Source organism: Magallana gigas, chromosome 5, assembly GCF_963853765.1.
Source record: "Magallana gigas chromosome 5, xbMagGiga1.1, whole genome shotgun sequence".
NCBI classification, from domain to species: domain Eukaryota; kingdom Metazoa; phylum Mollusca; class Bivalvia; order Ostreida; family Ostreidae; genus Magallana; species Magallana gigas.
The window spans coordinates 29,253,906-29,279,645 of record NC_088857.1 but is presented as its reverse complement, the minus strand read 5'-3'; the positions used below and the strand labels follow the sequence as shown (position 1 = coordinate 29,279,645).

At 31.4% G+C, this 25,740-nt stretch overlaps 2 long non-coding RNA genes across 3 annotated transcripts; both read left to right on the top strand.

Moving 5' to 3' along the window:
- Positions 1-11,478: 11,478 nt before the first annotated feature.
- On the top strand, positions 11,479-12,664 carry LOC109619943 (uncharacterized). The gene is made up of 2 exons (XR_010714343.1): positions 11,479-11,883; positions 12,000-12,664. It is a non-coding gene; the product is annotated as an uncharacterized lncRNA (long non-coding RNA).
- A 6,905-nt stretch (positions 12,665-19,569) lies between these two features.
- LOC136275775 (uncharacterized) lies at positions 19,570-23,107 on the top strand. Of its 2 annotated transcripts, none has more exons than XR_010714271.1 (5): positions 19,570-19,789; positions 19,971-20,185; positions 20,367-20,511; positions 22,669-22,881; positions 23,026-23,107. It is a non-coding gene; the product is annotated as an uncharacterized lncRNA (long non-coding RNA). The 2 variants fall into 2 exon arrangements; XR_010714270.1 differs by having other exon boundaries at positions 19,571-19,789; positions 19,968-20,185.
- Positions 23,108-25,740: the final 2,633 nt, after the last annotated feature.

Below are 25,740 nucleotides of genomic sequence, written 5' to 3'. Positions count from 1 at the left end.
CAAAAAAACAAGCACAAGAAAGTGTTATCTATGCATCCCTATTTCCATACTTAGAAATTATCATTCCGTGGAAAGATAGAATCGTGTTGGTCTTAGAAATAGTTAAACCGTACCTTACCAATATTCACTCAACATTGTTAAAAAAAATCTTGTGAAAATCCGAAAATAATCTACGGAGTTTAATGAATAATATTTATAGATGTTATTGAATGAACCTTTACGAGTCATTTGATAGTAAATATATAAAATCCTGATATAATAAAGTACCGGGTGACGTCTGATAATTTCTGATACAACATTGGCTTCTTGTAACCACTATACAGTTGTTACATTGTCGCTATTTATTAGATAAAAGAAATAATTCTGGTTATTTCAGATACGGCATTGGGTGTTTCCTACAACTATTCAATTGTTACCCTGTCGCTAAATAATGAACAAGTCATCATGTCACCAGGGTATCCACACACAGACTATGAAAGAGACACAAACTACACATGGTACGTCGTAGGAGATGACGCCGTAGAAGAAATTTTTATAAGGATAACAATGGAAATCCAGAGGACACCTGGTTATCCTTGTTTCGACTATTTACAGGTTTGTGTCCTTTAAAGTAAATTTTGAATCAATACCACTGGCGATTATACTATCCGACATTCCCGACAATGTTCAAGTAAGATAAAAAAGACGACTTACTAATGTGATAAATATAAACAAGTTTGTAGATAAAAAATTTCCTGGATCATTTTTAAAAAGAAAGAAAAATAACAGTTTGAGATAAACATATTCAAATTAACTTTTTAAAATGCTGCTGTAATGTTCAATTCAAAAAGCCTGCGTGATTGGTTTAAACATGTGTCACTTTCTGAAGTTTATTTTGTGATACTGAGTTAATTAACTAAAATAGGACATAAAAAATTAATTAAAATGTACTTTAAAAACATGCAATTTAATAACTATGAATAAGTGCCTGAAAAGGAAAAATGATATTTGAAATGCATCCATTTTATTTTTTAGCTAATTAATAGTTATATCAATGCCATACAAAAGCCTACCGACATATCACTTCATTCTATGCTCATCCCGTGAATAGGCTATGCATGATGTATTATATTGCTTGTGGTCGCAAAGAAAACTCACCCTGTCTAAAAGTGATGAGTAAATCTATAAGCATTTCATTATGATATATTCATAATTGTTCTTCAATTAGATACAAGAAATCAATCCTTCGGGGAGAAATTTTAATCTCTTCAAGCGATGTGGTCAGTCCACGACTTACAGAAGAGCAAGGGGAAATCGACTGCTAATAACACTCATATCAAACGATGATAGGTAGACTTCAAAAGGATTTCAACTCACATTGAAAGGTAAAATATGACTAATAATAAAAACTCGAATGGAATGAAAAAAAAATCATTTCGTGATAATATTATAATTTATTTTTTTTTTCAAACATTTAATCCATTTAAAAGTCCTAGACCACAAATTTTTCTAAATTATTATTTGGGCACTTTTCACTTGTATTTTAAAAATTTTTTAAATATATATTGAATCCTGGAATGTTCGAAGTAGCGTTTTTAATTAGGAATGGTGTCTTTTTTACACTGGTGTAAGAATGTCGATTGGAAACAAATATATTTTGTAATAAGAGATACATGTATATGTAATAATCAAAAAGGGATGGAAACAATGACTTGGTTCTAGAGTTGTCGTATCATACGAGATTTCGCGTTATGAAAACATAAAAATCGTGTATTGTAAGAAATTACACATTGTTTTTGAAAAAATTCAAATGATGCAACATTGATGGTATTGAATGATTTTTTCTTTCGTGACACAATTAAAGTAACGATAATATATATACATTAAATATCTATACTATTTATAGATGCTTGTTTCATTTTTTTTTATCCCTAGAGTATATTAAAATGTTTCTCATAAATTTTAAAATACCCCAAATCAGTTTAAATTTTAAATGTATTTAAATTTAAACTAACACATTCAAAATAGTTTTTGTGGCACAAAAAGTTGATTTTACTATATATGCATTGAAATTTCAATGCAAAGTAATTAGAAGGATTTTATCCCTGAATAATGTAGTATGTGCGGAATTAGGAAGAAAGACATTGTGTCTTTAAAAAGTTTCGACAACCCACCAGCAAACAAAAATCTTCTCTACTAGGATTCCACCAAAGAAGAAAATTATATTGAATTGCAACGGCTTGAATTGATTTGGCCAAAGGTTACATGTCTTAGGAATATGTACATATTTCAATTGAAAATTATAGAAAAGTATCAAATTGGGTGTATATTTTTATTAGGCAACCTGAGTCATTAAGGTAACCTGTTGCTATAAGTCTTTGACCGTTGTCGTGCGTCTGTGCGTCGTACGTTAAAACTACAAAGCCCTAAGACGGGGCCAATATTGCCATATAGTGAACACGTTTTAACTCTTAGAAAATCTTCTCTACATCCCAAACAAGGGAATATAAACTTAATGGTTGTTTATAATGTCCATGAAACCCTCTTTCTAGATAGTGAAATTCATGATCCCTGGGCTAGGAGTTTGGGCGTTTGGGTAGGACCAAAATGGTCACTAGAGACACTCAGGTAACTTATTGTCGCTGATCTTGCGTCGGTCGTTAACAATTCTACATTTTCATTTGGAAAACTATCGGTAAAATGTCACTTTTCGATTACGATTTTTGGCCCCTGAAGGTAGGAAATAGATAATCTGAGATTTCTCCGACTCTTGTCCTTCCTGTTTTATGAATTGATGTCTGCAAAATAGCAGTGGAAACAACCACAGGAGTCTTGGATTAGGGTTTATTCTCCAAAATGAAGCTTAAAATATGAGACTCCCTAGGATATCCATCTAAAAGCTATGGTTCTCAGGTGACCACCAAGGCCTCTGGACCACTTGTTACAATATATACAGTCAGTTGTCACAAATATATGGTAGAACGTTAAAACAAAACGAAAATAAATATTCTTTGAAATCGTATCAAACATTCTTTTGGACGAAAGTAATAGGATATTGGAGACATTAAAATACAGCTTATATTTCTTAGTGTCGAAGTTGGGTATACCATTTACAACAAGAACTATCTCAACACAATCGACGGCAGCAATATCAACAAAGTCAACAAAGTCAACAGTGAAAACATCATATAATAATAGTACGTAAGAGTTCACGAGCATTCTGTTCCTAGACCAAGACTGAAAAAGTTAATTCTTTCTTTTATCTTTATTTACTCTTAAAGAGCTTCTGATTCCTCTAAAAATGTGTTAATTTGATGTTAAGGTAGAGTGATCCACCAAAATGTTTGATTGCCTAACATTTTATCTTTTTACTATAACTGGATACATATTTGTTTTAAAGAATTAATCAAGGGGTTTGAAAATATGAATAAAAGTTTTTTTTAATTTTCATAAATTTAAAAACAACATTTAACGTCTTATTGACATTACTTAACAAATTGTTATTTAGATATTATTTATATATATTAATCATTCATTAAAATATTTAAGCTCTTGGCTACTAAAGTGTCTTTCTTGCAACCAAAACAGGCTTTCCACTTTTTCTTAAAGAATGAAAAAATGTATCAAATGATTAAGAGCATATTTATTCCTTTGAATAACGAATTCATGTTTCAGAAATTATATAATGATACGTTAACAATCCATAAAAAACTATTTCCTTATACAAGAATATTTTCGAAAATTCACGTCATTGATGTCCAATATTAATTTTTGTGTTTGTTTTGACCAATTATTATAAAAATTTGCAAACATTTAATAGAAAATTCATAGCGATAATTTATAAAATGTGAACCTGTTTAAAGAAGTGAATTCAAAAGCAAAAAGGAAAATTTTAAATTGTAAGTGAATGCAAATACAAGTTGGTATAATTGTTACAAGTTGCAGAGTTGATTAAAAAACAACTTTGATATACAGGTGACTCGACAGAGCTAAGGTGTTATCAGTCCATTTTGAAGTTTAAAATAACTTAACATGTTTGTATAGCGTAAACAGGGCTATTAAAAAAAGTGCAAAATATTGTTAAATGAAAAATGGCGATATAGAATTTTAATTATCCATACCTGTTTAAGGTGGCTCGTTATACCTTGAAATAGTTTCTCAAATAATATACAATATACAAATAGTATGCAAGTTAGTATTTATTTATTGAAACAGCTAAGTGTCGGCCTCAAATTTTTATTACAATTTGAAAAGTCTCAGGTGCCTGTGATTTGATCTCGGGGTTTGTGTTGCACAAGCCGGATAATTTAACTACTGAACTGAAATTATATTGATTAAACTGTATAATATAAGTTTAATAATAAGAAAGCTTGCTTTATGGTTATTTTAAAAGGTGTTTAACAAACACGGAAAAGTAAATGTTCAGTAACATATCCAGCGTTATGGATAATTCTGTTAGTTCTAGGGAATCTCAGGCTAATGATGTGTTAACTTCACTGAAATTTGTTACCCATGACATCTCATCGAAAAATAATCCGTCGAAAAAAATCATCGATGCTACAACTCACAGAATGGACTGTTCATCTAAAGGAAAATTCACGAAATAGACAACTCATGGATACGACAGCACATCGATACTCATCGACAGTCATCGAAAGTGAAAAAAAATCCACAATAATTATTAAAATTTTTTATTTATATAAACATTTTTATAAGTATTTAATAGTGTGGGCATGTCCCTAAAGGTAATTTAATAGTAACTGTTGCCATCCCGACGGTTGACACGACTGTAATTTCCATTTTGTGCGGTCCCTTTGAATTAAAATACCCTTACAATCGCTCAGTTTACATTTCCAATAAGTTTTTATTTTCATTTTTCATATAGCACACTAGATGTACAAAGTCAGTGTATGTCAATTTGTTTTCATTCCTTTGAGACCGAATAAAAGTGAAATCACTACCTCCCTCAGCCATGTCTTAACTGAGTGTGAAAAAACAATCTGAGAAGTGTTCAAAGATTTTTATTTCAGAGTATACCGATACGTTTTGCCATCCATGAGTTGTCATTTGTGACATGTCGCATCGGCGAGTTTTACTTTCGATTAGTTGACTTTTATTGAATTGTCGCATTCAACGAGGTGTCTGGTACCGACTCAAAATACTTTATCTCTGACGAGTCGGTTGTTTAATGTAGCTCTTCTTCATACTGAACAAAACGATTGTAATATATAACAAAATTGTCAGTGTAACATTGTACGTTCATAATTTACTTACCCAGTTAAGGGTGTTGTTTACTCAGGGTTTGAGTTCTCAAATTCCGATTGTTATTTAGTCCAATGTAATGAGTAAAATTTGTTCGAAACACAAAAAGTATTTATGAAATAAATTATTATTGACAAAACATTCAATATTTTTACTTTATTATGGAAAAAGGCTCAAGCAAAGATTGACTTTTAGCAAAACAGAGGAAATTCGGACTAAATTTTGCAGATTCTGTTTTCTGCTAAAGGTTCTTTGGCTGTAGTCTAACATTAAAAGTTAGGATTTTATATTTAAGTCTATGTAATTTTGCATATATTCCGTTGCTTTTACCTCACTTATTCATCAAAATAATCTTATGGCAAGAATTATAAAAATGCTGAAAAATGCTTAAAAACGATAAAAGACACCATATCTCAAAATTTGGATCATTGATCTCATATAAATTTTATGCAAACAGAATAAGGTCAATATAAGTAGTTTAATACTATAAATGTTTTTGTTATGTTAGTATTCAATTTTTTAAAAATTGGATAAAAAATGGGTAGGGATTTGAAAACTGATAGAGGAAATTCGGACTGGATTATTTCTTCAAATTGTTACTGAAATCTTGCTGCTGTGTACTTATTTAGTGCCACTACCATTCATAAATTGTATCTTATTTTTTAAAAGTGTTTGATTATTTGTAATATTTTCATGATTAAGAAAATCTCAATCGTAATGTAAAATTTTATGGGATTTTTCTAGATTTTTCAATAAATATTCAATGGCCATTAACTCAAAAAGTAGGTCATTGACCTACTTTTCTGAAGAAAAAAAAACAATACAAGCAAAGGTCTATAACACACAATAGATGGGTTTTCATTATCATCAGTGGATTTTTTTTTTCATTCTGAGTAAATGTCACCCTAAAGTTGCAATACGACAGCTAAAAATGATAAGACCCAATACAGTATGGATATGTTTTTAATCACACCAACATTCGTCAGTTATAGTAATGCTATTCATTTTTATTCCCTCGACAGTAGAATAAACTATATTTATTTCGTTATCTCATATTCCAGCAAGTCTTTTGATTTCTGAAGACATAGAACTGTCGCCATCCTATGTGTTACATATCAAGTCCCCTGGTTACCCAAAGTTCAACTATAAAAGCAATACAATCTACACATGGAATGTGACAGCACCTGCTGAAACAAAAGAAATTTTGATTGATATCAACATGGATATTATAAGACCGTCTAGGGGTTTATGTGAAGATTATTTAAAGGTATTTTTCTCATTTAGTAAAGTTTCATATTTTAGTAGATGGTTAACATGTTAAGCAATACTGTGGAATAATTAGAATTCGTGGTGGCTCAATTTTCGTTGATTTCAAGGGTACCCCTTCCCCACGAATTTAATTCCTCAACGAATAAAGACACCGAATTTGTACTTTTTTAAATAAAAAAATCTCTATATGTACGCATAAAGTAGAAGTAAAGGCATTTTTAATGTTCATGTTCATATTTCAATGCAAAGAACGCAGAGTATATAAAGATAACGTTTGTATTTTACAGCAAAAAATATTAGATCGCAGTGTGAAGAAGAGAAGTTTATTTATTTATAACATTTAATACTTCAGTTCAATCTTAATTACTACTCGGTAGAATAATAGATCGACTTATTACAGTCCGACTTTTTGGAAGCCGCTCTTAATCAGGGGCGTTTTGACATGTTGTAATGAGTATTAATTATCCAGTTAGCGTGTAAAGGCTTCTGTGTCGATGTTCTTAGATCAATATTGGTATTCCTTGGACCGTTATGGTCAAGCGATTCTAAAATTTGGGTGGAATACCATTCGTAGAATTCTGCTTTTAAATTTTCCTTGTAATCGTAGTTTACGACGACATCCAACGGCTGTAGCTTGTCAGTGCACGCGCCTGGGACATACAGGGGCTGAATGCCGGGCTCTTCAATTTTTCAATTAAAGAATTCGTGCGATGATCGGCAAAAATGTCGAAAATAGCCATGGTCTTCTGGTTGATTCGATTTAACGGAAGTTCCTCTCTAATCTCGTTATCATAGGGCACGATCACTTTATCCTCACATCGCAGCATCGAACTTTCGTTGCTCCAGTGAGTTTCGGTGAACGTGATATCCCAATTAGAAGGAAACTCTATATTTTGAGGTAGACAACGCTATGTTTTTCCTGCATATATGAGTTGCGGGGGAATTCCCGATTTTGCTATTCCTAAAAGAAGTGATATCTGTCGTTTATCATCAATTCCGGCGACTGTAACCTGCTTTGATCCTTTTTCCTCCATTGTCCACTCACCCCCGGGAACCAGCTGGCAGCCAGTTTGATCCCAGTTGATAATAAGAGAATCCTGGACAAAATAGTCATTCACAACATTTAATTATTGACTTTTTCACAAATTCACATTTGATGTCGTCAAAATCACTTGGTAAAATTTAAACAGCCTTTGTCCCATTCGGTTTTACAAAACCCATACGGCGCATAATTGACCTAGCAAGATGCTTAGTGATTTCAATGTGGCCACCAAAGCGGGCTAATATTTTTCTGTAGAACTAGGTCACAATGGCCTACGCCTCCGCCATAACGATTCTCAAATTGATAACACCCCCATTGAGCCGTACTTGGCTGATCCAGTTGTGTACCTCACTATCCAAGGAACCAAGCATCAAAGTGTTTTCTCGAGGGGAATTGAGAAGAGCAGCGAGATGTGAATCCCCAAAAATTTAATGCATCATATGTATTGGGTATTTAATTTTATTTATTACGGAAAAAAGTTCGGCATTGCTTAATGTAATTTAATATTTACGTCATATAAAAGTAATTTAATACTATGACATACCAAATGCTTTTCTTGCTCTTAGATACCGGTCTCGGATGCTTCTTACTGTTGATTCTGACACTTTTATAAAAGAATTGGACATAAAGCGCCTTGTTGCCCTTGCAACACCGTCTTCAACAGCGAGTCTGCCAATTTAAGCCCTTTGTACTTTGTCCAGGTTGTTATATTCACCCCGCTTTCTTTTCTTTGATGTCGAGAGAGGACTATCTATCGGTAGTACTAGTACTAGTAACAATAGTTTCAACTGCATCAATTACAGCTTGAATACTACCGCTTCCCGAGGTTCTGTTTAGTCCCCGGGGTCAAGCAGACCAGGAACTGTTGATGCTGTTGTTTTGAGTTTACCTATAGTCAACTATTGTCTCAGCCACATCTTCGAGAAAAATGAACAGACCAAGAAAAAAATCACACTCTAAATAGATTATTTTGCCTTCTGGCGGATTTATTGCTGAGTTTTACTCAAGACCTAATACCTAGTATCGGTATAAACAGCATGTACCTGTACTGGCGTAAAGAAAGATAACTCGTGTCAGCAAACAAACTTTCCAGAACTATCTTTCTTAATAAAACTGAAAACAATGAGACCCACGAAATTACGTCCCCACGTACGAACAAAAAAAAACCACAATCCACAAAAATTGCCCCCCACGAATTTAAATGATTCCACAGTATTGTGTTTTCATCATTAACATTATTCGTTTATTTAGGGAGAGGGCTACAACAGTTTTAAAACTTGTGCCCAATCCCCTTGTACTATTTAAAGAAAATAAGTTCAAACTATTATTTGTTGAGCATTCATTTTCCATTATTCAATTTCAAAGGGTTATTAAAGGTAGAGAAGTAACATCACTTTTTACATAAAGGGCCATTGTTTACAAACTAGAATGTCATCAGGACCGTCAATTGGACTACATTGATGAGACTTCATGTCTATTTTATATGATTTCAAATGAAAGAACAGAACTAAATCTTTTTTGTAAAGTTAACGTTTATGATGAAAAATATCACCTGAAAAAAAAATGTCATTTTGGTTTTAAGAAATTAAACTATAGAAAATATATGTAGAAAGAAAATTATCCATACATAAGAGTTAATTGACCTTTGTTCAATTATCAGATTCAGGAAATTGATCCCTTCGGTGGAAGCTTTACAATATTTAACGAATGTGGTAAACTAACAATGAAGAGAAGCGCTCTGGGGAATCGACTACTCATAAAACTTGTATCAAACTATGACGAGTTGACTTCGAAAGGATTTGAATTAAATCTAAGAGGTAACAATCTTCCGCTATTTTTTGGAATAAAAAAAAGATTTGAAAAATTCTTTTTATCAAGAAAATGACGAACTGAAAATTAAAACAAACATTTCTATTTTTTAACGTCCTTTAGAGTGTAACGTGATTTAAAAAAGTATTTTCAATAGAAAAATCTAGCCTTTAAACGTTTAACTCTTTTTTTTAACAAGTGCTAAATGGCCGAATAACAACATTAACAACACGAACATCAATATCATTTTTGCTTTCATTAACAATTAAAACGTATGTTAATTTTTGTTTTATAAAAAGAACAGATTCATTTAAAATATTTGGTCTATTTTGAAATACTTTTGGTGTTTGATCGCTACTTGCAAACAGGTGAATAATTTTTTTTTCAATAACAAGAATATGCAAATCATACATAACACAATCAGTAGCCATAATTGACAAAATAAAAAGAAACCAAAAGCATCGGAAGCAATAAAACTCGAAATACGTTAAAATCACCCCAACAAATGACATTGCTTTTGACAGAAATACACGATTGCCAAGGTTACAAAACACGTTTTTAAACGTATCTTTATTGTCAAGAGTGGTAATATGTGTATTATAAAAGCTAGAGCAGTCGTTAAATTTAAAGAGTAAAAACTAGCAAACAGTAACAGTTCAGATATGGACGTATCAAGCATATTTACAACACAAAACAACCAAACTATGTCCCAAAACAAGAGCTACCGATACATTCCATGGATTCAGGACTAGGATTGGAACGGATCCAAGACTTTGCATCAGTATGTATGTTTGCTGGAGTACAAAGGTATGCTACATATTTCCTATAGAAAACACATTATTTTTGTATTATTCATAAAGGATGACTTCACTTTAAGTACATCGATATTTGCGAGAAAATAAACTTCTAAAGATTTCTTCTTTTAATTGCAGAAATGGTCAACATCCAAACTGCAACCAAAGAAAATTGCGTTAAAAAATATGGCGTCCCCAAGTGCGATTTTGTTTTCTTAGTCGGGGGCCATTACGATTTCTTAAGTCTTCATACGATAGGTTGTTGACACAGGTGAAGCTTAATTAATAAATACTTTGGAACAGATCAACTGCATGATACTTAAATATATCATGTATCATGTATCGGAGATAATTTTTTTGCAAGAATCTTTAACACCTTGTGCTTAGTATTTTTTTATTATGTAAAACTCTCTTCAGGTTCTCTACATCTATGTTTGTGGCCTTTATTATGAATGTTTAAGAAAGAATAAATACCTAAAAACAAATGGAATGCTTATGTTAAAACTACCATAAATGACAACATTTAAATGGCGAACACATCTTCACGTCACCGAAGAGAAGTTATCAAAGTATTCGAGAGGTAGTACACGTATTATCTACAACATATTTCGTCGATCTTCTTTTATATAAGAGAAGCGCGAAATCGCAGACCTTAGATTTATTAAATTTAAACAAATACTAATAAACTAAAATAATGCAAAATATTACTACTTGTTTTCAAGTTGTATGCTATTTTGATTGAAACAAAGGTTTCAAAACCGATAAATTTACGTATAAACTTTGCCTCCTGATGTTTGCCAGATTTTGCAAATCAAAGGTTACATACAACAGACTGCATATGATAATCAAATAGCTCGTGGTTCTGCTATTGTAGTTGTACATTGAAAGCTGTTTAAATGTATGAAATGTGTGTGAACTTGTTGAGCGTTATTTTTCTACATGTACATACGAATTGCAAGTTGCATTATGATCACGTTTCACGAATCATTTTTTACTGCCTAAGTAGCAATTTCTATATAGAAAATGGTCTCACTCAGCGGCTGTAAATCTCATTTCAAATATGTCAGACCATATATTAATTCAGATTAGATTTTATTTGCTTATTTAAATTTAAAAAAGACCATAAATACAGAATAATTGAGGATGACCATGATGAATAAAGTTATTTTAAAAAAAATAATGTTTCAGCGGAATATATCTGAAAAACCCCATATTTAACCAATTCATTATTTTTTTCCCTCGTACTTGATACACTGTGACTGGCTTCTTAATAGCCTTATTATTTAAATCTGTATAAAATGCTTCAACCAAAGATCGATCTGTACGTGTGAGCATATAGAACGTAGGTCTCGTGTGAATTATATATTTGTAATTTTCGATACTAAGGACAATTCACGGAAATTCACAAGTAAATCTGTAATAAAGTTGATTCAGTATTGTATATACTGGTGTTTATATTGGTGTTCCTCTTTAATTTTGTTATGAATGGGTTACCGTATGTGAGTGACGAGTGTCGGGTGAGTGTGCTATTTTTAGATCGAGTATTTAAAGTGACCGGTTTGGGTGTAGTGGTCAGTAGAGGGTCCGGTAACGACATCAGCCGGGTGCCACGTTTTGCAGCTCCTGTTTCAAGATATGGTGAATATCTCAAGTTAGCTTAATACTAAGGAGAAATGGGTAGCCATTGAAATTTGGATTCTGTTAGGCGGGCACATGTTTTCCTAGCCGGTAAGGTTGTTTTGTTGTTATTTTGTACATTTCGCTGGTAATTTAGTTCTTAGTGTAATTGGTAGTATGTTTGTATGTTTATCGGGACTTTATTAGTCACAGTATGTTTTTTTCAGTGCGTAAGGGTGTTTGATACAATTACCTGAAATACAGACTGGTGTGCTAGACGGAAATTTTCCTATGGAAGGTCGTGGGGACAATTGACGAAGGTCGGGGACGCATTCTATGCTGAGTGGGGCGTGGCTTTCTATCTGGGCAGTGTCGTAGACTGGAAGCGAGAGACCTGCGAGTCCGGGGCTTTCGGTTAGGATAGCGACAAGAGGGACAGGAAATTTGACGAGGGCAGGAGCGTCTCGAGTGCATAGTGACCTTGAGTTCATTTTCAGAGAGGTTTTAAGTGTTAAAAAGCGACTGTTATTACAGGCTAATTTTCATATACATGCTTTTGAGCTGAAATTTGAAGTAATTGTAAATTCACGGTATTTTGAGTTATTGAACTTTAATATTTTTTTGAGAAAATTTTTCAACAAGAGTTTTATTGGTTGAAATAGCTTCTAAACAACATTTTGTAGTTTACTTCCATTTTATATCTGATACAGTGTGATTTAATCTTGAATTTAGTTGATAGTATCAGATATTTGTTCATTTGTTTAATTGAATTATTATTCTTTTTTTTTGTTATGTTCGAATGAGAGTGGTGTGAAAGGGGGAGTGAGAATAATGATTTGTTTTGTTTATTAATTTTTTTTTCAAATTAAACTTGTTTATTTTCTTTACAAAATCTTATTGTTCATTCAGCTGACAAAATCCAAAAAGAACTCATTACAAAATCATTATTACGGGCCGCCGGAAGGCGGTCCGTTATTTGATACACATTTAAATATTGTTACTGCGTTTCTGCGGTATAGTTCTTTTTTAATAGAATTAATATTATGAATATTTTTTATGAATTAAAAGTAAATTTGCTTGTTGAAATATGTTTTATGCCTTTTAAAAAATATCACATATTTTTTGTTTTACTCGTAAATGAAAAATAGGTCATACTTAGTAGATTGTCGTGTTTGGCGCGTTTTTATCGAGACTATAATCCATTCGGAAAATTCCGGTATGCGGGACATACTAAAGACCTGAAATACTAAAGACCTGAATGTCATTTAATTTGATATAAATGATATATTTGAATTTCTTTCTGCCGTGTCAAAAAAAAATGACTTTGTGTGTGTATTTTTTTTTATATTTCAATGTAAAATGTGGTAGAAAATATCATGACATGACATCCATATCAATTATTTACGCAAAAATATGACAGAAATGAAAATTTGAATTGACTGGAAAATTTGAACTAATTAATTTCTTTTTTATCATTTAGTCCCTTGAAATCATATAAACTAATGCATTTACTTTTCATTCAATACAATGCAACAAAAAAGAAATGGTTTGAAATACATAATCTCCAAGAGAAAAATGATGAGTTGAACTTTGTATTGTACAAATCAATGTGTTTTCCATTACTTCATGCTATGGCAATAATCAAACAATTACCGTTAGAAATGCTTACAGTATCCAACTCGATTCTTCATGATAATAGTAAAATGTTAAACTTCAAAACAAGTTGCTGAAAGTATATTTGAATTTACCATAAAAATTAGTACAACCAACTTTTATTTTCGTCTCTGTGGTGTGTTTTTATGTAAACAACCAATGATTCATACAACAATTATATTTTTGCGGCCCATTTGACGCTTGCGTCAAGATGATTTCTTGTTAGGTATGTGAAACAAAACATAGTAGGATAAAGTAAATCCAAGGTTATAATTCGATTTACTCTTCCAGGTTTTGAAAATGTTATTTTCTGGTAATTAGGAATGTGTTTCCGGGGAAAGATTCACAAACCTGTTGTTGGAGTTGTTGAAAACATCATATAGATGATAAACAAAACTATCACAACATGAACTTATTTAAAGATTATCTAATGAGAGAGAGAGAGAGAGAGAGAGAGAGAGAGAGAGAGAGAGAATTGAAAAATTTAAAAAACTTTCCTGCCAAAGATTAAATTGTAAAAGAGATTTTGCTATCTTGGATGAGAACGTTTCTTAGCAATTTCATGACAGCGAATACATTTCTGTCATAATAATTTTCACAGATAGATAGAAGTTCGAAGATTTCTCATATCACCCAACTGTGAAATACAGATGTAAAGGTCAAAAGAGCAATTTTATTAAAAAAAGGAATTTATCAATAGTACTGTGTAAAAACGAAACTTGTAAATTGCCGAGAAGTTTTCTAATGATTTGTTTATTACGAAGTTAAAGATAAGTAATTGGGATAAAAATGAGGAAAACGAGAAACAATGTTAATCATCTTTACGCAAGTTCTATGATCAATACAATAACCTTATCGGCAATTATAATGTTTCATTGAGACATGCTGAATGACGTTTTTCATACTTGTTAGACTATTAGTCATACACCAGACTGACCACGGTTTTTTATGATCTTGATAATGAGCACACGGCGGGTGCGACCGGGGATGCTTACTCCCCATTGGTACCTGATCCCATCTGCAATGTAATGGAGGTCAGTGTTTGCTCATTGTTTGTATTTTGACTATCACAAACAAACCAAATCATGAGCGTTTCGTTTTTTCCCTATTATGACATCGATCATAACATTCCAAACTGTGACAAGGAACGCACAGCAGGTGCGAACAGCCAACAGCGGATGCTTTGTTACAACGCACATTGAAAAGTGCGTTAAATATGGAACCATTTTAATGCACTGTGAATTTTTTTTCAAAGTGCGTCAATATCGACTATATTAACGCACTTTGAAAAAAAAAGTTTTCGTTTTCTTGAATTTTTAGATAAAATTGGTAGTTAAATTAAATTCCGTTTTAATGTCCAAATCAATAAATAAAAAAAAATAATTAATTGTCTCGCCTAAATATTACAGCAATGGACTTACATTTCAGAAAGTACTGACGAGATTTTTATTTACGAGTTAATACGTTCTGTTTCAAGGAATGGATATTTGTCATTTACCTACTGTGAAGATACATGTAATGTGACCCATGACTTAGTATACATTTAAGCCTATGTGGTAGTGGGCTGTCCCAAAGATCATCATGTCGACTTAAGGGTTCTTCATTTATTCAGATATAGAATGTAGGTAATCAACCCTAAACCCTGTATTATAATTAATAGATATCAGCATAAAAAAATTCATGAAATACATTACTGCTCAGATTTCACTAATTAAACTATTTGTATAGAAGGATAACTCTGATTTTAATGCTTCATACTTTCAGGGTCAAGAAGTTACTGCACTTGAACACAATTTACAACAAGTATTCATTTTAAAGGAATGATCGGCATGAAATATCATTGGTCAGCTCTGTTTATATAATATACGCTACATGCAGTAAACTATATACATGTATATCACCATTTTATTGATTTTCGAAATGGCAAAGCATGAATTTAGTAAGCGAATTATACTTCCGACTAATATTCTTACGCATATGTGAAAAAATACGTGATTTGAATCATTATATATGTAACTCTATAAATGTTTATTATCAGGGTAAACGGATAGGATTACCGTTTTAGTAATCTAGGTCTAATTAAAGATTTAAATGAAGGTGTCAGTGCAAAGTAAATAAAATAGTGCAAGGCGCAATGCGTGCGCAAATAGTTAAATTTGCCGGATGCCTCATGTGGACACAACTGTGTTCGGCCGAAGCCGATCACAAAAATATAGAAATATGCTCTATATCATTATCAGTATCAATAAGTAATTAAATAAAAACATAAAATTTTGATGTAGCTCCTGTGTAGAATACATTATTTCAAGATACAATAATAAACAATAATAATAAATAATAAACATTGCAACGGTCACCTGTTTATGGAACAAGGTTTCACAATCACATATGATTAGCTGCTAAATGTAACTCTGACAATGGTACTCTCTAACTAAAAGTATAAAATATGGTAACAATAACTAATTACCTTTCACACATATTAGAAATGAGATACTATAGCTTATATATCAAAACTATGATTTACTGGGATACTTTATAAAATACATTCTTTCATTTAAAAGCATATAAGTTTTAAAGCTGAAGAGTAAATAGTCGTTTTTTTAAAATTGTATTGGTTATATTAAGATGCAAAATCAACTGAAAGGCATATGAATATGAGTAATTAAATGATGATATAGTTCAGTGTACATATGAAGAACACAAATAGAAATCCTAGGTACTATGTTTTTTCACGTGGACAGAAACTAGTAACTAGTAGCCAAGTTTCTTTCATCTCGTAGCCAGTTACTTGTAGCCAACTTTTTTTCATCTCGTAGCCAGTTACTAGTAGCTAGCTTTTCTAACTTCTCGTAGCCAGTTACTAGTAGCCAGTCACTAGTAGCTAATTTTACCTATCTACTTGGGAGCTACTACGCTTCCGCTTCTTTGTGTCATGATGGGTGACTGCATCCGATTATCGGTGTTATACTCCCATCATGTCATTAGTGTTAATATAAGCAAAGCAAACCCTGATATAGATAAAATATGTGAACAACAGGAGTACGAAACCGAGGTAGTTTTAACAGCAGCTTACTCCTTTGTTTTTTTCTCTCATAAATCAGATAAAAAAAAGTAAGCAAATATTTTCTGTGGTTTATAATGCAAAGTGCGTGTTGAAACTAATAAACCAAACAATGTTTACGAAATGACTTTCGAAAACTTATTAAAAATAATTCGTTTAACTTTACACAAACCAATTATTTTATCAACAGATCCATAGAGGCTACCCAAATGTCTAAAAGCAGGATTTAAAATTGAAATCGTTTTTTATTAATATTGATTGCTAAATATTTAAGCATGTAGTTTCAGAGAATCAGCCAAATCAAATCAACAATAAAATGCGAAATTGTTGACACTTACACTCATTTCCTCTTACTTTCGACGCCATGTTCAAAGAGTAGGACAGAGTAAAACTCTAGTACTGGTCGAAGTTCAAATTACGTCAGTTTAGACGATGCCATGCTAAGGATAACTGATGTCAACAGAGAGGAAAAGACGCATTTACTATGGAAACAGGTGAGGCTAAGTGTACAGCAACAGTAGTAATATTGTACGATGACATTGAACCTGAAATTGAAGATTGAAATCAGTTTTGTTTCACCAACAAGAATACACCAGAAGAGTTTTTTTTCTTTAAATGCGTGAATAAAAACATTGTTTAGCAAAGGGTTCTATATCGTGCCAATACCTGTGGTCTGATACACTGTAACATGGGTCTTTGGACTTAAAGCTTGCTTTTTTCTTTTTGGGGGTATTTTTTTTGTATACCCTACTAATAATGTTTTCGATTTGTTCACAGACGGAGTTATCGATACTTTGATATCAATGTTAAGGAAAACGGAGTTATCGATACATTGATATCAATAAAAATAATAAAAATAAATACGTGCCAAAATCGTTTTGTCAAGTATTTAATTCTTTTATTAAATAATAATTTCTGAAAATATTTTTTTTTATATATTATATCCCATTTTTTTAATCTATAGATAAAATTTAATGAATACCATATAGTCACATAAAGTACTTACTGAACAATGATGTTTTACAAAGAAACCAGTTGAATTACAATCGGGATCGGTTCGATTTTAAAATTTTAAAATTTTTCTTTAATTTCAAAATTATGTTTCAATTTCTTGTTGAAATATAATGCAGCTAAATGTGAGTAATAGTTTATTTCCAGTTTTATCCATAGATTTAAAAAATATCTACAATTCTTGTTTTTCATAAATATATTTTTAACAGAAATACTATAAAGTTTATATGACCGTCTTTCATATGTATTTATAGATAATTTGTATTGTGTTTTAATTAATACCAAAGTTTAAGCTCTAAGATATCCCGCTCGCAGATAAAACAATGTTTTCGGTTTCTATCATAAAATACAAAAAAATTCATATAAAATGATTGGAAGCCAATATTGGTTTCATTTTTGTACAATATTTTTTTCTCATCGATCAATCAAATAATGCATTTGTGTCTCAAGCCACTTTAAAAATTCCTTAAAGTAATAAATGTACTTTCAAATCGGAAATTTCACATAATACAACGGATAAGAATATGTTAGCCTGCTTTAAAAGAACTAAAAATTGTTTTTTAAGGTATACCATTAAATCAATATGGATATAACTTCTTTACAAATCTATAGATTTAAAAAATAATTCACACAAATTGACGTTCACATTGTTTATTACCTATCACTTAAATATTTTATACAAACTGCCATGTGTCAACAAAAGCCACGTGATCAACAACATTTACGGAATCAACGACCTGTCTCCCCTACATCGACATATAAGCTTCATATAAGATTGAGTGCGAATATTTATATTAAGGACAAAGTCTAATTAGTAATAAAAAAGTTTTTATGGGTAATTTAGATGCGGAAGAATTTTGTACTGTTGACGGTATCATGAACGTGTAGTAGACAAATTGGTTGGCTGTTTTCATCAAAATAGAACATGTAGATATAACCCAACGTTTTATTGTTGTAGATATAACTCGAAAGTTTTTACAAAAAGAAAGCACACAAAACTATGGCACAAAGAAGATTTAGCTTTCAAAGATATCAGTATTCATATTATTTCCAATATCTTTTGATAAAATTGAAGGCAAACACAGTCACAGGATTTCTACACGCTGCTGTTGTCTCTATACACTCTTTATATTCTAATATATTTTCTTTATTTCAGTTGTGAATTTAATTTTGACTAGCAATATTGCTGGTGTTAAATGCACATCTATTGCCGTTTCAGTTGTGGTTTTAATACAGAGTAATAGGTAAGTATTTTAAAGTTATAAAAATGTCAACTTTTGTTTTACCTTTTTCTTATCAAAACTGGCATAAAAGATAAATACAAAGCTTAAATTAATTGTTTTAATTTGAAACAAAGAAAACGATAAATAAAAAATCCACAAGTAAAAAGCTTTACTTATTATTTATAAATTCTATTGATACATGTATGTCTATCTCTATGAATAACGTTAACATATGGTTAAAAACGTTTTTCTTGGAAAACGTCTGCATATGGTTTTCACAATCATCCAATTTTTTTCAGATTTCCTGAAAATATCGATTTTTTTTATGTTTTTATGAAAAGAAACGATTAGAAAAAAACAACAACGTAAAATGAAAAATTAAGGATAAATTCCCCGCGATGAAGTTGTTTTTCTCTTCTTTCATCAATATTCATGACAAAGTATCAAATTCCTGATTACAAACTATACTTATTATTTTATTTTATTTTAGAATGAATTATTTTGCAATACTATGTGGAAAGTATTATTTCATACCACTTAACTTTTTATCAATTAACGAATTTTATGTTTTAAAGCAATACGTGTTATCTTTAGGGCGTGTATAGCTTTCAGAGTTCCAACAGAAGTAAATTTCAATTGAAATTAAAGAAACACAGTGCATAAAAGACACATTTACTTGATAGTTTACAGAAGATATCGTCAATTTAAATGCAATTCATAAGGATACAAGGCGAGTTGATGTTATGTTAACTTAGAACTTTCAAGTACGTTCTTGAAAATATTATAAAATGAGGAAATAAATGATAAATGATGACACCTCTATTTTCCATATAGAACATGTGTATTTCTGTATCTTTCATTTCCCTTTAATATATCTATCATATCCTTTGATCTAAATAAGCGTCATACGTTAAAAAACGGGAAATATTTTGACACACGGAGAAATGTATAGCGACCACATACTTTAAAAAATTTTGACAGATTTGTTTTGAACATTAGATATTGATATACACAACATTTATGGAATCGACAATTCTTATTCTTGTGATGATTGTTTGTAAGCATTCGGGTAAGTTATTTCATGAGCATTTAGAAAATTGTGTAATTTCAGCCGGTATTTAAATGAATCGATATGGAGCATGCTACAGATTTTGATGTCTTTACAAAACATTTAAATTACTAGTATCTTTGGGTGATATAGTATATTTATTACTATGCATTGTTGGTTTTTTTAATTGTATATTTAGCAGCTGGTGAATTCTACGACCCTTATTCGAAGATACTTGACAACTGTAATGAACTATACGTTTCCTCTACCCGTAACAAAGAAAATCGTTATTTGCCAAACAGTAACTTTTCTTGGACTGTTTTAGTCTCAGAACCGCAATGTTCTTCTGGACTGTCTATCCTAATAACTCAGCTTTCCATCTACACAACTAGTGGTAGTTGCACCGACTATCTGAAGGTAAAGGGCTGCATGTAACACATTAAAGCCATTTGGTAAAATTTATCATGAAAGTTAGTTTTTAATTATTGTATACTTCATTCGAAAAATTGAAATTCCAGATATTTCCATGTCTGAGCCTTGTAGATATGCACAAACTACCATGACATTTTCCGTTCACTTATCCAAAATTTTTCTTTAGATAGAAGAATTCAGTTCATCCCGTGTTTTGTTTCACAGCTGCGAAGGAAAAAAGAACCATATAGAAACAACTGGATTGGGAGTCAAAATATCATTTATATCAGACGATAGGGACGAAGGCACAGGATTTCATCTAAGCGTTAAAAGTCAGTAATTTATGGAATAATAATAATAACTAGACGCAATCTCGTTGCGAGCAACGAGTGGGTCTTCCGTCCAATTTTTCATCAGATGCTAGCGAGATGAGATTATTGACCAAATTTAAAATTCATCCAATCAATTCGATATAGATGTCATTAGACGCAATATTGTAAGCGCTACTTAGATAGCATGTTTGAAAATTAGTCTAAGGTAATTTTAACACGATTTAATTAAATTTGAAATTTAAAAAAAAATAAATTCATCCAATCAATTCAAGAAAGATGTCATCAGACGCAGAATTGTAAACGCTACTTAGATAGTATGTTTGAAAATTAGTCTGAGGCCATTTTAACACAATTAATTAAATCAAAATTTTCAATTTTTTTTTAATTCATCCAATCAATTTGAAATAGATGTTATTAGACGCAAAATTGTAAGTGTAATTTAGATATTATGTTTGAAAATTAGTCAGAGGTCATTTAACACGATTTAAATGAGTTTAAAAGTTTTGAAAAATTTAAAATTCATCCAATCAATTCGAAAAAGATGTCATCAGACGCACAATTGTACGCGCATTTTAGATATCATGTTTGAAAATTAGTCTGAGGTCATTTTAACACAATTTAAATAAGTTTAAATTTTTTTAAAAATTTAAAATTCATCCAATCAATTTGAAAAAGATGTCATCAGACGCAAAATTGTAAGCGCAACTTAGATATATTGTTTTTAAATTAGTCTGAGGTCATTTTAATGCGATTTAAATGAGTTTTAATTTTTTAAAAAATTTAACATTCTTCCAATTATTTCGAGGAAGATGTCATCAGACGCAGAATTCTAAGCGTAACCTTAATATTTTGTTTTTTAATTAATCTGAGGTCATTTTAACACGATTTAATTAATTAAAATTCTAAATTTTCAAAAAAAATAAAAATCAGCGAATCAATTCGAGAAAGAAGTCAATAGAGGCAGAAGTGTAAGCACAACTTAAATATCACATATAAAAATTAGTCTGAGGTCAATTTTTTACGATTTAATTTATTTTAAAAATTTAAAATTTATCCAATCAATTCGAAAAAGATGTCTTCAGACGCAGAATTGTAAGCGCAACTTGGACATCATGTTTTAAAATTAGTCTGAGGTCATTTTAACACGATTTAATTAAATTTTAAAAATAATTAAATTTCATCCAATTTATTCGAGAAAGATTTCATTATACACAGAATTGTAAGCGCAACTTAGATATTATGTTTTAAAATTAGTCTGAGGTCATTTTATTACGATTAAATTAAATTTAAAATTTTCAAGAATTTAAATTTTATCCCATCAATTTGAAAAAGAGCTTATTAGACGCAGAATTAAAGTGCAACTTATTTATTTTATTATGTTTTAAAATTAGTCTGAGGTCATTATAACACATTTAATATGAGTTTTAAAATTTAGCTTCCGTACTCGGAATTTCCAGACAATGATTTTTCTTGTGATGCTAGACTATTATCTTCTCTATCATTCCTGAAATGTTTAGTTTTCTATCTTTTTTTGCTTAAAATAGATATGTGGACAATGAAAACACGTCGAAAGTGTGTTCTATATCTTGACCCCGGCTAGCTTCCGTACTCGGAATTTCCGGACAATGATTTTCCTCGTGAGGCTAGGCGTTCATGTCCTCTATCATTCCTGAAAATTTCAGCTTTCTATCTTTTCTCGTTTTTGAGGAAATGCGTGGACAAGAGTTTAATAAAAAATGAAAAAATGGCGGATAAGTCCGAACCCGAAGTGATTTTAACAAAATAAAAAATGTATATAAACTTTAGATGATATTAGATGGATGCTAAAAATTTGACAAAAATCGGACCATGCATCTTTGAGAAATCTTCTGCACAAAAATTGTAAAGAAAAAAAAAGTGAAAAAGAAACAATAGAATAATAGAATTGTCCACATATCTATTTTAAGACCCTAATAATAATACATGTAATACTAATAATAATGCCCTCCAAAAATTAATAAATTAAAGGAAATTAAAAAACATTAAATTAAAGTGTTTGTTTCAAAAATGAAATGGAATTCACACAACGTCAAAAGTATTAATTTCCTGTATACCAGAAATAAAAAGAGACCATGGAGAGTGCATGTACTTTATGTAAATTTTCTTCAATATTTATAGGAAACTGCAGTCAAAACATACCTATCTGCACCTCAAATTTTTCTTCGTTAAAACCTGCAACTTTTAATGAAAGGGAGTCAAAATCGACAAAGGAATCTCAAGAACGTCTTTCAGCAGGTGTTTTGTCTACACAATATTTGACAGCGACAGTTATATCATCGATACACCGAAGAACTGTTGATGTACCTTTCAAAGATAACACATATCTTACAGGTTTTCAGTTTTCATATCATCTCTAATATCTTAAAGTTAATAACCTAAAATTGAATGCCAACGCAGTGAAAGTATAATTTTTCTACACGCTTTTTGTTATCCCTATACAACTCGCTATATCCTTATATATTCTTTTTATTTCAGTTGTGATTTTGACTAGCTTTTTAGCTGGTATTATATGCACATCAGTTTTCGTTGCAATAGCTATATTGATAAGAAATAACAGGTGAGTATTTTTTAAATTTTATAACGTCGAAAATTTTATCTTTAGAAATAGCACAACTAATCATTTTTTTTAAACTTTGAAATAGAAAGAAAAAAATTAACCACACGTGTAAAAATGTTCAGCTTTCTGTTTATAAATCTTATTTATATGTGAAAATGTGAACATGGTTAAAAACGTTTTTCGTAGGAAACTTCCATCACTGAAAAGATAGATTTTATTTCTATGAAAAATGAAAAAAAATCAATTATTGAAAACCAGTCTGACTAAAGCCAGACCATACCATTACAAAGAATCATAAGGTGCTGGCTAAAGTCAGAATGAATGAAAAATACAGCAGAAATTTTGAGTACGGAACTTTTTTTATTAAACCTAGCTTTTCTGTTTACATATATCGAGGTTAAAAAGTGATGTAGTATATTGTGTAATTTTAATCGAGAAGGTTTTAAGTGTTCATACCCTCCAACTGAATCCTCCTATATATATTATTGTTGCATAATTATACCCGCACTTTCTAAAGAAAGTTCGGGTATATTCTTTTTATCCTGTTCCGTCCGTCCGTCTGTCACGTTTTACTTTCTCAAACTGCTCTTACATCTTATAAACCAGCAAATTAAACTCTTGTAGTTTTATTTGGGGTGTCATGTTGTTTTGTAGTACTGGGGGGTCAAAATATAATTGGTAAAAAATGACGTTTTTTCACAAAAAAACCCTTCTTCCTCGAACTCCTCCTACATTTTCAACAGTAGACAAATCACCTCTTGGAATTTGTTTTAGGGTATCCTATAGATGCGCAATAAGGTTTCGGAATTTTCAATTTCGTCCCGGGGGTCATTTAATGGCTGAAAAATGACTTTTTTGTTTTTTTTTACCAAAAAACTGGTTTCAAAAACGTCCATTTTTTTGCAATAGCCAAATGATCTTCTAGAATATGATTGGGGGTGTAATATTGAAGTATGACCAGGTTCCAGAATTTTTGTGTTATTAAGGGGATCAGTGGGGAACAAAAAATGACTTTTTAAAAAAGTATGGTTCCCAGAACTCCTCGTACATCTTTTGGAGTAGCTACGTCATCTCTTGGGATATAATTGGGGCTGTCCTATAGATGTGCAATAAGGTTTTAAAAATTTTAATTTCATCCAGGGAGTCAAATAGTGGCAGAAAATTGACGTTTATCACTAAAAAAAAACATAGATCCAAGAACTCCTCTTATGATTTAATGGATAGACAAATCATATCTTTGGATATGATAGGGACTGTTCTATAGATGTGCAGTAAGGTTTTGAAAATTTAAATTTTATCCAGGGAGTCAAATAGTAGCAGAAATTTGACGTTTATCACTCTAAAAAAATATAGATCCTAGAACTCCTCTTATGATTTAATGGATAGACACATCATATCTTGGGATAAGATAGGAACTGTTCTAGACATGTAGATGTGCATTACGGTTTTGAAAAATTAAATTTAACCCTGAGGCCCATTACCTACATACCGTTTGATGCCCTTTAAGGATCAAGAATATATATGGTTAAGGGGTGGGGATCTCAACCGTGCACTTCCTGTTCGAGGGGGTTACGACCATCCCCGGGGCCTATGACCTACATACCGTTTGATTCCCCTTGACACAAGGAACAAGAATATATATGGTTTAAGGGTGGGGATCTCAACTGTTTTGAAGATATTAAGGGACTTGCTGTTCGAGAGGGGTAAGGACCACCCACAGGGCCCATGACCTACATAACATTTGATGCCCCTTGACATCAGAAACAAGAATATATATGGTCTAGGGGTCATGATTATAACAGTTTCTGAGATATATGATAATTTCCAATTCCTGGGATGGGGATGACCCCAGGGGTCAGATCTAATAAACACTATATATTGCCAGTAACAGTCAATATATGTGATTATGAAAACCATATATTATTAGATTGTCCGTTTTCAAGTTACCATTTACAATAGACAAGGTTCAATGTTAGACCCCATACCCTTTTGACCTCCACCCCCGAAAAGTGGTTGTCTAACCCAAAATGAGAAAAATCAAACCAGGGTGCACAACTAGATATGCAGGCCTATCGTATCCTAGAGTTTTGTACAATTCTGTTCAGCCATCTCTGAGAAACAAGTTCAGAGCGGGAAAGAAGAAAAAGAAGAAGATGAAGAATAATAATACATGTAATAAGAACCGTACAAAAACAATAAGTCTTCAAATTTCATTCGGGAGACTTAATAATAAAGATTAAATAGAGATAAGATCATCAAACATCAATATGTTAAAGATTTTTGATTCTAAGGGGATCAGGATGAATCCCTTAGGGTCATGACCTACATGCCATAATGATAGCAAAATATACAGTGTAGCATCATTTTCTATTTCATAAAGGGTGGGGGGGGGGGGTTAAAGACAACACCTGGGGGTCATGTAGCTTTACAGCATTTGATGCATCATAATGACATTAGAAGATATTTTGTATTTTCCTGTTTCATGGGGTCAGAACAGTAACATAAGGTCATGGACTACATTGTATTTGATGCATTATAATACATCAAGAAAGAAATACTCCTTCCTTCCTTCCTATTATAACTCATATAAAAATGATAAATCGCTATACTTACTTACATGTTATACACAAATT